Below are 14,525 nucleotides of genomic sequence, written 5' to 3'. Positions count from 1 at the left end.
TGCAGAGCAAGGAGACATAAATCCAGAATGATAACTTCAGACATTTATCACCTTAAGACCAGCTGTGCTTATGTAAGTCCTAGTCCATCTCCTTCTGTGGCAGCTCTTAAGAGCACAGTAGAAAAGAGAAAAGAAAACAGTTGGAAAGGACCTACATTGAAGAGGAAATACTGGTAAGAAAATAAAGCCTGAGAAAGAATTAATATACACCTTCCATATACTGTCCTAATCGGAAAGAAAATCAAAGTCAAACGGATTGTTGGTAGTTACTGGACAGAAGCTGTCAGTTGGTCTCTCACTTTCCTGCCCACCAAGCATAGGGAAAAAAATTGACCGATGCTAAAACCCTGTAGTTTCCAGAAACTAACCCAGAACTTTTGTGGATGTTAACATTAAAGTCTAAAGAAACTCAGTCCAGCAGTCACATGATATGGACAAGGACTTTGCCAATATGCTGTCTGCAAACATCATGGCAAGTCTCTTAAAATCAGGTTCTTCTTCTATTCTTACTAAGTTGTAAATGGTCTCCATTTCTTCAGCAACCATTGCCACTTGATTCTGATAACATTTGCTTTATAGTACAGTTGCACCTGTACCGGAAAATGATCCTTGTCATCAGGGAAACAATTCGACATAGAAGTTATTCTGTGTCTACCAGCTACTGCAGCAACAAGTTTCTGTGCAGTTCCCATGGATATTTTATGTAAATCATCGATGTCCTTAACAATGCTGCCATTTAATCAGCCTGGAGAATGAGCTAGAAACCAGCTCTAGTGAATTTAGAATTCAGTGTAACTGGAGAGACTGGGTGAGACCCTTCTGATGGGCCAGGATGTCAAGAGCACTGGCTCAACTCGAAGCACACAAGCCAATGCACATCCACTGTCCTGGGATGGCTGGCACTTCTGAAGGCCACCGTCACTTACCACTTTGACCATGTAATGCATCTCTCGCTGTTACAGATGTGCTTAAAATGACACACCTGTTTACAACCTAAATGGTGACCAGGGGCCCTACACAAACTTAGGCCTTATGTTCAGAAGCAACAAAAGGCCTGGTAATATTTCGCTCATTTTCAGATTAACAAATTAAATTGTGCACCCTTGCATAGATTCTCTTCAGGCAAATGAGGAAGTATCAGTTTAAAGTAATGTGTAAAATCAAAACAAAAATTTAACTAGCACCTGTTTGATGACAGAGAATTATAATCAATAATAAAACTGAATGCCATTTTCATTTCCTTCCACCAAGTGGGTAGAGCTGTGAGGTTTGCTCTAACTCCTCTCTCGGGTCCCCCACCACCACCTCCTTTCTGGTTCCTTCTTGCTCTTTTTAGGGCCTGCACAGACCCATGGGTAGACGCTGATCACTTTCACTTCTGCTGAGGAAATTACAACATGCTTCTCTAAACGGTAGAGCGAAAGAGAAAACAGATGTTCTGATACCAAATGGTTGAACCTTGGAGGGTTTGCAGTATTCTCAGGACCCATAGGACCAGAAAATGTCCATGAGTCTGAGAGGAGCGCTGGGGTGTGCGTGAGGGTGGAAGAGATTAGTCAAGAAGGGACTAAGACGAGAAAAAAAGAGGTGGGTGGACATCTGTGCATTATCGACTCTTCAGATCCCTCTAGAGCACGATGCAGCTCGAGACTCTAGCCCTGGAGTGTTGGTTTCTATTCGGGTCTAACTCAGGGAATATCTGCTGAATCAGTATCTGAGCAGAACCAGGAAATTCACCCCAAAGAGGAGAGTCACTGCATTTAGTCAGTGTCTCTGGAAAAAAGTTAGATCCAAGAGACAGAATCCTCTGATCTGAAATGTTCTCTTGTGAGAAATTCTCTGCTGTGCACTCAAAGGAAAGAAAGCACCAGTGGGAGCTTGCTCATCAAACGTGGTGCGAGTTTAGCTTCTTCTAGAAAAAGCAGCCTGCGTCACATCGAAGCCAGATTTGGTTCTTTGCTCTGAGAGCGGTTAGCCCAGTGGAGGGGCTGGCTTCCGTGACAACTGGTGCAGGACCAGGTGCAGTGTGGGTCCCGCAGATATGAACTCTGATAAACAGTGCATGAGCGCCTACTCTGTGCAAGAATGGAGATGAGAGCAGCCCAGCTCCCGCCCTCCTGGGGTTCCCATTGCAGCCTGATTATCTGCCGTCTTCCTGGCAAGGAAGACGTCTCAGATCCTGCTTCCTTAAAGTGTCTGGGAGGAAGGTAAGTGGTACCTTGATTCTCATTCTGCTACTGGACGACGCGAGTTCTAATGAAGTTAGATGAAGGTCACACAGAGGTCAGAGCATCTGAAAAAAAATTATCACAAGATTTTTGATGAGCGCTGAACCGTTTAAACTGAGAAGCGAAGACTTTTTTTGTGGGCTTATCTAAAAAGAAATGTGTTGCTCTGAGTATCTCAGTTTCATTTATTCAGCAAGTGTGTACTGGGTGCTACTGGAGGCGATGCAAACAGCAAATGAAATAAGAACTGACAGCACATCAATCTTTGCGTGTGTGTGTGTGTGTGTGTGTGTGTGTGTGTGTGTGTAACATGTTTTGTGGAAAGTGCTCTGAACAAAAACAAAACATGGCAAAGGACTAGAGAAGGATGGGGGGGCACTTTTATGGGGAGAAGCTATTGAGCAGAGCTCTGAATAAAGGAGCAGGCTGTGTGGCTGTCTAGGCACCCCACAGAACACTAAGGGTAAGGCTGTGAGGTGGGCATGGGCCGAGAAAGTTTGAAGAATGGCGATGTAGACACGGAAGCAGAGATGAGACACTGGAACCAGCAAGGCAGCAGGGAGAGGGGCAGCTCTGCTTTGGCACCCTGGGAAGTGGGGGACCACTGATGGTTTTATGTCCAGTACCACTTAGGGTCTCACAGGATCTCTCTGAATGGAGGCAAGGCTGTGTGTCCAGCTGAGTTTGCAAGCAGGAGAGTTGTCTAGCTTGGGGTGGGGGGCATCTGAAGGAGAGATAGGGATGCTGTTTTGTTGTGTTTCAACTTTTTTATGAGTTTGTTTCAGTAATCCCTTTTTCACTTTACGGCATTGAAAAGTCTTGAAAAAATTATTAGTCGTGTGTGGTGAAACACGATTTCAAAGTAGTAGACTGCCTTCTCCTGTCAGTTCAAACCACCTTCCTGATACCGGAAATGGATCTCCCTAGCTATGAGCTGTTTAACATAGGGCCGAAAAACAGCAAGCAATCAAATACTTTTCAAAGTTAACTGTATTTTATCGATCCTTCTTTCTAGAACCTGTAGCAATTCATTCATCTCCTTTAGGCCCATTGTAAATAAGGTTTTTCCTTTCCATTATGCCAACTAATAAATACCTTATTAAAAATCATAATGATACGACGAGAGTCTATGAAAAATGCTTGGGCTAGTTTTGGCAAATCCCCTTGATATTTAAATTCTTTTTTTAAAAAATCAGCTTTCATGGTGAGATGACTATTCATTGGCATCCTCAAGCATCCCCCATCAAACAGCAGAGGTTCAATGGTGGAGAAAGTGAAGACAGATGGCCAGGGGAGTGAACGGGGGTGAAGGGAGGCAGGCAGGCTTTCAGGTCAGATCATTTAGCTGATCTTTAAGTCCGTGGCTCGGTATTTGTTAGCTCAGGAGACTAGTCAGGGCCAAGGTCTTTCTCGGGCGTGGCTTTATTCAGCCTGCACCAGGAAAGGAAGATGACATTTATGTTTGCTGCTGGTTCACCAGTTACTGCATGAGAAATGGGCACATGAGGATCTCCCCTCCTCCACGTGTCTGCTGTGTCAGCAGCGATGGTTTCCCCTCTGTCTCCCTCCGAAGGATGGGCTGAATGAAACTATAATCTTGCGGCCAAATGGCTCGAGGCGTATTAATAATGGCATGAGTCATTTGTGCCACCTTTGAGTTATATTATTAACAGATTCCAGGAAGTTCCCTGTCACCCTTCAGTGGCCTTTCACAATTAGCCTTTCTCCTAAGCCATGGTGGACCCGAGGCCTCCTCCTCCACCAGACACTAGATCCAGCTACTGCCAGTCATGGGTCATCTTCAGCGAGTTTCCGTACCACACGTCTGCCATTATAGCTCACATGGGAGAAAGGGAAGACGAAATATGCATAAAAGATGCCACAGTCGAGAGATGGCAGATGGAGAGGCTCCCCAGAGCGGGAGCCTCCAAACTGTCTGCAGTCAACACTAGCTGTGGTGTTTCTTGACTCTTAGAAAAATAAAATCCTTTCAGGCCAAACCCTTGCAATTGTCAAAGCTAGTGGCCACAGACATCAAACTACTTAAAGAAAAGCATTGACCCCATGGGGAATCATATGCTTTTAATAACCTCTGGCCAGAGTTGTTTAAATAATCTCTTCCAAAACACCTCACACTTCACCAGTTATGGGTGTCCCTGCATCACCTCAGCCTTTAATGAATTCTTTTCCCTTAAGTATTTCTGGAAATGCCCAGAGGTGCTAACATGTGGCTAGAAATAATTCTGTTGCGTGTCCTCACCAAAGCAGGAGTCCACGGGCCCAGGCTCACACGCTTCCACTAAGACGGCATTCGGGACGAGGGGTCTGTCCCTGTCCCTGACGCCACCACACTCACTGCTACCAGGAAGGCCTGCAGGACCCGAGCTGGTGAACTCAGAGTGCCTGCTGAATGTCTAAGCCAGAGCCTCTCATCACCTCCCTGCTCAGCAGAGTGAGACAGAGCACATGGGGCTACCCTCAGGAGGAAAATGTACTCAATCTCAGGCGCTCTGGTGGCTCACAGCAGACCTTCCTTAAATAATCCTACCCTGACTCGTAGACTATGGCTGGACTCCAGGGTTCAACTCTGCTCCACTTGTCTTTGCTGCTACCATTTCCACCTCCAGGACAGCTAATCTAACTATTACTCAAAGCTAAGTCTCCTCCCTGGAGGCCACTGAAAAGCTGTGTGAACCCCATAGTGTCACTATTTCATATAACGCATCCTTCTTCCAAATCATACACACGGTACCCTTTCCTGAGGCTGCAGAGTCAACTCTTTCTCAAATGCTCCCGGGGTAGCTGGGTCCAGACAAGCTCTAGTCTCAGCCTGCAGACTGCCATCCTGTCCTCTGCTGACATCAGCCTCCCTTCCTGGAATCACACTGCCACTTTAGGTCTTCTCCATGATGTGCTCCTTTCCACTGCTCCTCCACTTGGGAGCACCCCAGTTTTTCCTACAATGATTTGAAAGGTGTCCATCTTTCCCTGGAGGGTCCTAAGCCCTGTTGGGAAGCAGATCCAAATGACAATACTGGGCAGGGATTTGGCCTTACTTTGCTCCCCAGAAACTCTTGAGCCATAGTTCCTGCCTGGTCCTGGCACCCTTTTATTCTAAACCATGTTTTAACCTATTCCCGTCTTCTTTCCTAAAGGGATCAAACAGTACACCCTTTAAAAACAAGAGATCAAATGTTCTCCTTCTCTCTCTCTCTCTCTCTCTCTCTCTCTCTGTCTTAGTTTATTTTCCAATTTCTGTGACAAAGTACCCTGAGAAAAGCCACTTGAAGGAGAAAGGGCTTGTTTGGGCTCACATTTCCAGGTAGTCCATCATAGTGAAATCAGCACAACCATAATCAAGAACAGAGAACAATGATGAATATATACAGTGCTCAGTTCCCATTCTTCACTTAGTCAGGCCAAGATCCAGGGAATGGTCTTATCCACAATTAAGATAGGTCTTCCCACAGCTATTGATATCAACAAGATAATCTCCCACAGGCATGCCCAGCAACCCCTCTCCCAAGTGATCCAGTTCCTGTCAGCTTGACACTTAACACTAACCATCACACCTCTCCACATCTTTGTGAAAGCAAGATGATGGATGAGTCAAGGCACACACAGCTGGCAGTGATGGCTAACTGGGAATTGCTAAGTAGTATTCCAAACCCAAGGCTAGTGGGATGACTCAGCACGTGAAGGTGCTTGCCACCAAGCCTGATGACTTAACTGTCCTTTGGTTAATAGTAAGACTGTCTCCAATGTTTCTTATTATTATATTTCCTTTTCTTCCCTTGAAACATATTCTCAGGAGAATTTCTTTCTTAGAGAATGTATGTATGTGATTGACAGATATGATAGATGTGCAGTCTCAGGCATCCTTGATAGTGTGTTCTGATTTAACATTCAATAGGTTCCAGAATCATGGATGTTCCATTGCAAAGAAGTTGCATACAGTTCCATTTCACCTCTTGTTTGCAACAGGAAAAGTGGAAGGAGACACACTTCCAATTAATTAGTACTCTGTTGTCAGAGCTACTGTTTAAGTCTAGCTCAGTCACTCATTATTCATTATCGCACACCTTGGGCAAATCACATCACTTCTCTTTTCCTTAGTTTTCTCATCTATAACATAGATGACATGTGCTTCCCTCCTCCAAGAACATTAGATAGGACAGTGCTGCATGTGAGTAGCATGTGTCAGCTACAATTATCACCATTACTTATGATTAAGAAGTAGATTGGGGTACAACATCAAGTGGTTAAGAGTTATTGGCTTTCTATTGCATGTTCTTTAAGCACTGTGGTAGGGGAATGTCTGCAGCATGTAGGTGTAAGAGCAATCAAAAATACAAAAGTCACCTTAATCAAAATACCAAATCAAAGCAGTAGAGTCAGTGCTTTTACAAAGTGTGTGTCCAGAAGTCATAAGCCCTGCAGGAGTGTGTTCCAAGGATCTTTGATGGGCATGAGAGTATGATAGTCAGTATGATAGTCACTGAGGGCTTCAGTGCCCCTGCCCCCATACACGTAACTTTTATTTTACAGCAAAAATTCTTAGCTGATGACCAAAGCCATTCCTTCTTCTTGGACCCTCAACCAGACCTCATTTCCCAGATTTCATTAAATGTTACCATGTGCTCACATTGCGGGCCATATGGTTTCTGTCTGTATGGCCTAGCTCTGCCATTGCAGTGTGAAAGCAGCCAACTGAGATACATAAACATAGGGGTGTGCTGTGTCCTAATAAAACTCTAAAATACTTGGCTGTGGTTTGCCAACTTCTGGGTGCGAGCATAGTAAGCCAAGGGAGGGTTGAACAGGAAGCTGAAAGACAGACAGGAGCCAGTCAGAGGGCACCCTGGGATCCCAGGACCACTTCAGTTTCACCCAAGGAAGAAGTCTGTGAAGGATTTTAGAAAGGGCCATAATGCAGATCTGGAGATCAGGCCCGCAGTTTTCACCATGTGGCCATAGGGTCCCTTGTGGCCCTTCCTTTGTAGCGTCTTCTCCTAAAGTTCATGAGATGGCATCTTTAGGGCAGGAGCAGCCTGCAGGGGCTTCATAAGGTGACATCTGTGACTTTGATGACATTGTCATGGCTGTGGCTTTCATCCACAGCTTAGCAGGACCAAGAATCCCAATCTGTCAACACACTGTCCTTGTTCTTTGCCAGACTTATACTCCAAGTTCAAGTGACTGACACCCTAGTAAGCCCAACTTACTAATTTTCTCTTTATTTTATAATTAGTGTATGGAGCTTCATTATGACATTTTATATGTAGGTAGATAGAGATGTATATCATTGTACTTTGCTCAAGTAATTTTCAATGGTGTACAGAAATGCCAAATGTAAGTAGTCCATTTTCTCATCTATAACATAAACAGCATCCATACAGAAACAGTAACAGCAACCATGGTGGTTAATCTTTATTATTATTATTTGTTCTACCAAGCACAGTATAAATCCATCTACGTGATTAGTTTGTTTAAGCCTTAAGTCTATTAAGTAGAAAGTATACCTAAATCCCCTTCATATTAGAGAGCAAGAGATTATGTAACTTTGGAACACAAAGCTAGTAAGTGATAGACATAAGAGCTGGATCCATACGGTGTAAATCAGTCTGGCATTTAACCAGTCTAGCACAGTATCTCATAAGAGGAAATTCAATCAGTGGAGGGTGTGGGGAGAAATCAGGTAAATCCCTGTCTAATGTCTTGAGGACATAACCCAATATATCCATCTCTGCTAGGAATGGCATGCCAGCAGATCATCAGCTCGTAGTGTCCTTTGGTTACAATGCTATCCACCTCCATATTGACCATAGCCTTCTCACTAGCAGAGGCAATCCCAGATAGCTGGGTACATAGCTCAGTGGTAGAGGACTTGCCCAGTATGCACAAGGCTGTGCATTCAAACCTAGCACTGCATGGGAACAAAAAGAGGAAATCCCAAATTCTACAATCTCCCATCAGGTGCTGGAAGGTAACTGGAATCATACTGTATGTGGTCATTTCTATTTGGCTTCATCCACTAAGAAGAGTGCTTCTTAGCCTCCCTAATGCTATGATGGTTTAATACAGTTCCTCATGTTGTGGTGACCCCCAGCCATATAATTTTTGTGGCTACTTCATAACTGTAATTTTGCTACTGTTATGAATCATAATGTAAGTATCTGATATGCAGAATATCTGATATGTGACCCCTGTAAAAAGGTCATCTGACCCTCAAAGGGGTAGCAACCCACAAATTGAGAACCACTGACTTAGAACAACGTGTTAAAGATTTGTCCCTGCATGCTCTGGTCAGCACATCATTCATATCTGTTGATCTAGAGCATCTGCTGTATGAACCACATTTGTTTTCTCATTCATCACTTGACAGACATTTAAGTTATAACCATTTGACTAATAGGAATAGTGTCATTGTGAATATTCAACTATAATATGTTTTGTAGAGATGTATAATTTCACTCAAAAAACTCATTTTTTATATTTTTCTATTTTTTAAAAGAGTACTGTATGTGCATCATTTCCACTCCTCCCTCTCTATCAACTCTTTCTCACATCCTCTCACTCTCAAATTCACGACTTCTTTAATTATTATTACACATATACATATATATATATATGCATACATACATATATACTTACATGCATACTGTGCTGGCTAGTCTTATATCAACTTGACACGGCTAGAGTTACCTGAAAGAAGGGAACCTCAATTGAGAAAATGCCTCCAAAATATGCACCTATAAGGCATTTTCTTAGTTAGTGATTGATGGAGGAGGACCCAGCCAATAGTGGGTGGTGCCACTCCTAGGCTGGTGGTCCTAGATTCTGTAAGAAATCAGGGTGAGAAAGACATAGGGAGCAAGCTAGCAAGCAGCACTCCTCCATGGCTTCTGCATCAGCTCCTGCCTCCAGGATCCTGCTCTACTTGAATTTCTGTCCTGACTTCCTTCAGTGATGAACAGTAAGTGGAAGTGTAAGTCAAAGAAACCCTTTCCTCCCTAACTTGCTTTTTTGGTCATGGTGCTTTGTCACAACAATAGAAACCCCAAGACACATACATACAGCTTGTTGTTGAGTTCATTTAGTGTTGCTCGTATGGTTGTGTGTTTAGGGCTGACCACTTGGGATGGATAAGCTATGAAGGGCCTTGTCCCCGGAGAAGACTGATTCTCCCTCTCTCAGCAGCCAGATGGCTTGTAGCTCTTCATCTGGACATGGTGGGGGCATGTGAGAGTCCCCTACCCATGCTGGCATGTCAACTGGTATTTGTCATTGGGCAGATCTTGTTTGAGCAACCATATTGTTGAGATTTCGAGGATGCAGCTTCCCTGTCATGTACGAAAGATGCTCTATCACAGCAAATGTCTTGGTCCCCCAGGCTCTTAGAATCTTTCCATCTCCCTCCTCCATGATGTTCCCTGAACCTTCAGTGGAGGGGTTATGAGATTGGCACCCCATAATCAGTAGTTCTCTATATGTTGACCAGTTTTAGATTTCTGTAATACGCTCCATCTGCTGCAAAAACTAGATTTTTTTTTTTTTGATGAAGGGTGAGAGCCTATTTATTTGTGGATATAAGAATACATATTTAGAATGCATTTAGAAATTCCAATGGCTAGGAAAGTGGCAGTACTAGATCATCCTCTCGGGTCCATGACCTCACCAGCCATGGATAGTTGGATAGGTTTATAGTACCAGACATAAACTCCTTCCAGTTGAGCAGTCATTGAGTTCAATTAAACAGCTGTTGGTTGTAACTGAAATTTTCCTGGTCTTGCCTGGCACCAAGGTCCCACAGCCACTTACAAAATGCTTGTGTCCTACCTAGTTCTGCAACCACTCAGACCCAAGTAAACACACAGAAGCATATATCAATTACAAATTGCATGGCCATGGCCTATGGCTCAAGCTTCTTGCTAGCTAGCTTTTATATCTTAAATTAACCCATTTCTACTAATCTATAAGTTGCCGCATGGCCGTGGCTTACTGGTCTGCTGGCATGTTGTTCCTTAGGTGGCAGCTGGCATCTGCTTTGCCTCTCCTTTCTCTTCCTGCCTATCTGTTTGGATTTTCTACCTGCCTCTAAGCTGCCTTGCCATAGGCCAAACAGCTTTATTTATCAACCAATCAGAGCAACATATTTTCACAGCATACAGAAAGACATTCCCCCATCAGTTGGTTACCCCAATATATAAGTGCCACTATTGTACCCTTGGAGATATCTGGCCATTGTTGTGGTTTATTGGCTTTACATCTAAGTAGGACTATTAATTGTTCTTCTCTCTTGGCAGTTTGCATAGCACCTTCTTAAACTATGAGAGATAGTCTCCAGGGAAGAGGCTTCCAGGTCAGATCCAGTTCAGTTCCTCCATGTCCTGTCTATGAAATGTATGTGTCTCCAGTAATAGAGTTTTACCTTCAAGTTCTGGGAAGCAACAAAGGGCAGTGGCAGTGACCCATATTGTTTGAAGTAGTCTCTTTTTCCTCAGGGAACTTCTTAAAATCATACAGTAACTCTAGGTTTAACTTTTTGAGGGACCTGGTAACCTATTTTCCATAAAGCTGAACCATTTTATAACTCTATTATCACTGTGGGAGAACTCCATTTTCTCCACATCTTCACCAAAACATAATGTTCCTCTTCTAAAAACATTCCTAGCCTAATGCATATAGAGTAATATCTCCTGTATCAATTCACAGCTAATAAGGTTGAGCATCTTTTAATATCCTTTATGTGTTTATTAGTCACTTGTATGTCTTCTTTAGACAACTCTGTGCAATCCATTTGCCCTTTTAAAAATATATGTTGTCCTTTTATTGTCAAGTAGCAACAGTTCATTATATATATATATATATATATATATATATATATATATATATATAATAGATCTAGACTCTATCAGATAAACAATTTGCAATTGTTGCCTCCTTCTGTGGGTCAATGTTTTATTTTCTTCATGATTTCTATTGAAGTAGAAGAGATTTTTAATTTTGACGAAATTCAGTTTGGCTATTGACTTTGTTTGAGTCTCTTTTGGTTATCACATCCAACCATTATATGATTCAAGGTCACAGAGACTTACCTGTATGCTTTCTCCTAAGAATTTTATACTTTCACCTGTTCCCTTATATCTACAATCCACTGAGTTTATTTTTGAATATTCTATTTTGCATATGCCTGTCCAGTTCTCTTAGAACCATTTGTTGAGAGAAATCAGAGGTCTTAGCATTTTTGTCAAAAATCAGTTGAGCCAAGACATATGTTTCTGGACCCTTAATTCTGTCCCATCGTCTAACTGTCTGTTCTTATGCCACACTGTTTTGATCTATGTAGCTTTGTAGTAAGTTTTAAAGTTGATAAGTGTGAGTTCTCCAATTTTATTCTTCAAAAATTGTTTTATTGTTTTGATTTAATAGCATCTTAAGGCATCAAGCTAAAAATGAAGCTGCAACTTAACAAAGGAAGACAATGTCAGTAAGGCACAGAGACCTCTGCTAGGTGTGTAGTAATTTATTTTGTGGGATGGATTGGTTTCTTCTCCCTTCCAGCTCTGAAGGCCAAAATAGCTTCTCTTTCAGAGTTGTTTTACAAATGAGGATGGGACAATGAGACAGTTAAATGATTTGGTCACAACTAGTGAAGAGCTTCTGTGACCTGGTCTCTTATGCATGTTCTTACATAATAAGTCGCAGTGCCTCAGATAGAGTCCTGGACTCTGCCCTTAGGTGGGAGGTTTGAGGTGGGGCGTGGAGAGCTGCACTTTAAACAAACTCCTCAGATGATTTGAATGGAAATCAGTGTTTAAGGGATGGCCATGCAAAGTAGCACAAAAGTTCAAAGCAAAGCAGGGATGCCCTTGGAGTGATGGTGACATGCTTGGGGAAAAATGCTAGGGACCTGAGGAGAACAGTGCACTGGTGAAGGGAAGGGGAAGGGAAACTCGGGCACTGGCAGCTAACGAAGAGGCAGGACTGATCATCAGTGACCATTTCAGCTCCCCACCTTGACCTTTCTAGCCTTGCCCCTGACCATGTCACCTGCCCTGTGGGAACAAGCATTTCTTCCTAGTATGCATCACACCTACAGTTTAGGAAAGTATGGGAGTCCTGTGGGCAAGTAAGTTATCCCTCGAAGGAAACAAGAATGACTTCAACAAGTGACAGCTGACACAGTTCTAAGTCAGGGCTGCTTACATTTTTCCCATTTTCACCCAACCCCAGGTATATAAAATACGTATACAGATCAAACATTTGTAGACATGAAATCATAAAGAAATTTTCAACTTTCTGTATACATATAATTTTGTAATTTATTAAAGAAAGCAGATTGGCATGCTAATGAAATTAATGTGCTTATTTTTACATAAATAATTCAATCTTAGCTGAATACTTGATGCTATCAACTGAAGAGCATCTTCAATTTTCAGAGCTGATCAATATATGGATTTTTATAATCATTGGTGCTGGGAGCACTGGTTTGCATAAATATATAAAACAAAGTATGTTTAACACCACTTCAGAAATTGTTGGAAATTCTGTCCTAATTCCAAGCTGAAACTTATTAGATACTTTCTGTGAAATTCAAGCAAATAATTCAAATAGCAAGTTTAAAAACCAAATACACAGAATACAACCCTAAATTATACTGATTGGATCTTTATATGCTGAGATATTATGGTAGGAAAATATTAAAAGTCTTTGCTTTCTCTAATTAGATGATTATGTTTCTATAAGAAGTGAAAACTTGGAAATAAAAACATTATGCATAATGTACTATAGTCTCAAATCTTTAGTCAGGATGTTTTAGGGAGTGTTGTTGGCCTTCTGTGTGGTGTGTTCAGAAGCAAGGCTTCAGTGAAGTCACATGATGTAATGTGGGCTGCTGCTGGGAGAAACACCTCAGAGTCATTACAAACTTGATTTTTGAATTTTCGGTCTTTGAGAATTTGGAAATCTTTGACTATTCCTGAATTTTCATGACCTAACATCCAGTTAAGGGATTGTGTAGAGGGCTGAGACACAGTCAAGAAGCTGAGGTATAAATGCTCTACACTGGGGAACAGACTGGATCCTGACTATACCTCTGAGTCAGGCAGTCTGTCCTCCCCACCTTACCAATAAAGGGATCTGAGGCACTCAGACACTGAGAAACTTGTGAAGGTCGCATAGCAACAAGTAACAGAACAAGACTCAAACCCAGGCAGCCTCACCCTAGAGCCAGCTGCTTAACCACTGTGTTGTTTCTAGAAAGAAAACAAAGACCGAGGGATGAGACTTATTAATACTGCAACTTAGAAACGCTCCTTGAAGCTGATCCTCACGAAAAAGAGACAAACTCACAGACACCTGTGAGCTATCTTGGTACTGACCCAGCTCTGACAGAAGTGTTAGTAAAATTTTGGGAGCTCAAGGTCAACTGGCTCCTTCCTCCCCAAAGCTGGCCATTTGCATCTCTGTGGTGATGGAGCCTAGCCAAGGCTGTCAAAGCTTCTCTACTTCCTGAGGAAAAAATGAGCTGAAACTAGGGGCAAGCGAATGCCTTTGGAGGTGACTATCACTAAAATCACCATATAGCGGGGAGAACAGCTCATTTGTAGAGCACCAACTTAGCATGTGCAAGGCCCTGAGTTCAATTCCAGCACAATACATACATTTTTATCCTGTTATCCATCTATTAAAAAGGATGATTTTTTTTTTCCTGGGGTGGAAAGATGGCTCAGTGGATAAGAGTGCATCCCGTGTGAGCATGAGGGCCTGAGTTTGAATCCTAGCACCCACGTGAAAAGCCAGGCATGGCCACACACACACCTTTAACCCCAGCACTGTAGGCAACATAGACAAGAGGACCACTAAGGTTGCTAAACCGTCCTAGCTCCAGGTTCGAGGAGGTACCCAGTCTCAAAGGTATAAAGTAGATAGATGGTGATAGAGTAGGAGACTGCATGCATATGTCCAGGTCCCCCACCACCACCTCCACACAAATTCCATTATTTTGACAAGACCATTTGAATGGTTGTACCAAAAACTCTAGAAAACTTTCTTATCCAAAGGAGAGGGTAAAATGTGTAAAAATGCCCAAAGGAAATGCTTTTGTAGGTAAATGATGAAGCATTCTTGATCATTCTTGTTTCTTGATGATTGATGAAAAGTAGTGGTAAACAGGTTACATCTAGGGCAGGACTTGACCTCAGCACTGGCTGCGACTTGGATAATTCTTTGCTGTAGTGGATCACCCTGTGCATTATGGGACACTTAGCAGCATGCCTACAGTATGAGTCACTT

General features: G+C 42.6%; 1 protein-coding gene across 1 annotated transcript in view; it reads left to right on the top strand.

Annotated features, from left to right (window-relative positions):
* Window positions 1–1,603: 1,603 nt before the first annotated feature.
* The window catches only part of Nr3c1 (nuclear receptor subfamily 3 group C member 1), a 131,706-nt gene continuing 118,784 nt past the window's right edge, over window positions 1,604–14,525 (top strand). The window contains exon 1 of the mRNA XM_052742078.1: window positions 1,604–2,207. The gene's annotated coding sequence lies outside the window, so the exon portion shown is untranslated. The remainder of the gene's footprint in view (window positions 2,208–14,525) is intronic.

The sequence above is a fragment of the Peromyscus californicus genome, unplaced genomic scaffold, assembly GCF_007827085.1.
Source record: "Peromyscus californicus insignis strain IS unplaced genomic scaffold, ASM782708v3 Scaffold_17__1_contigs__length_78620276, whole genome shotgun sequence".
NCBI classification, from domain to species: domain Eukaryota; kingdom Metazoa; phylum Chordata; class Mammalia; order Rodentia; family Cricetidae; genus Peromyscus; species Peromyscus californicus.
Note: the sequence above shows the minus strand (reverse complement) of the source record. Positions and strands in the feature narration are given on the sequence as shown.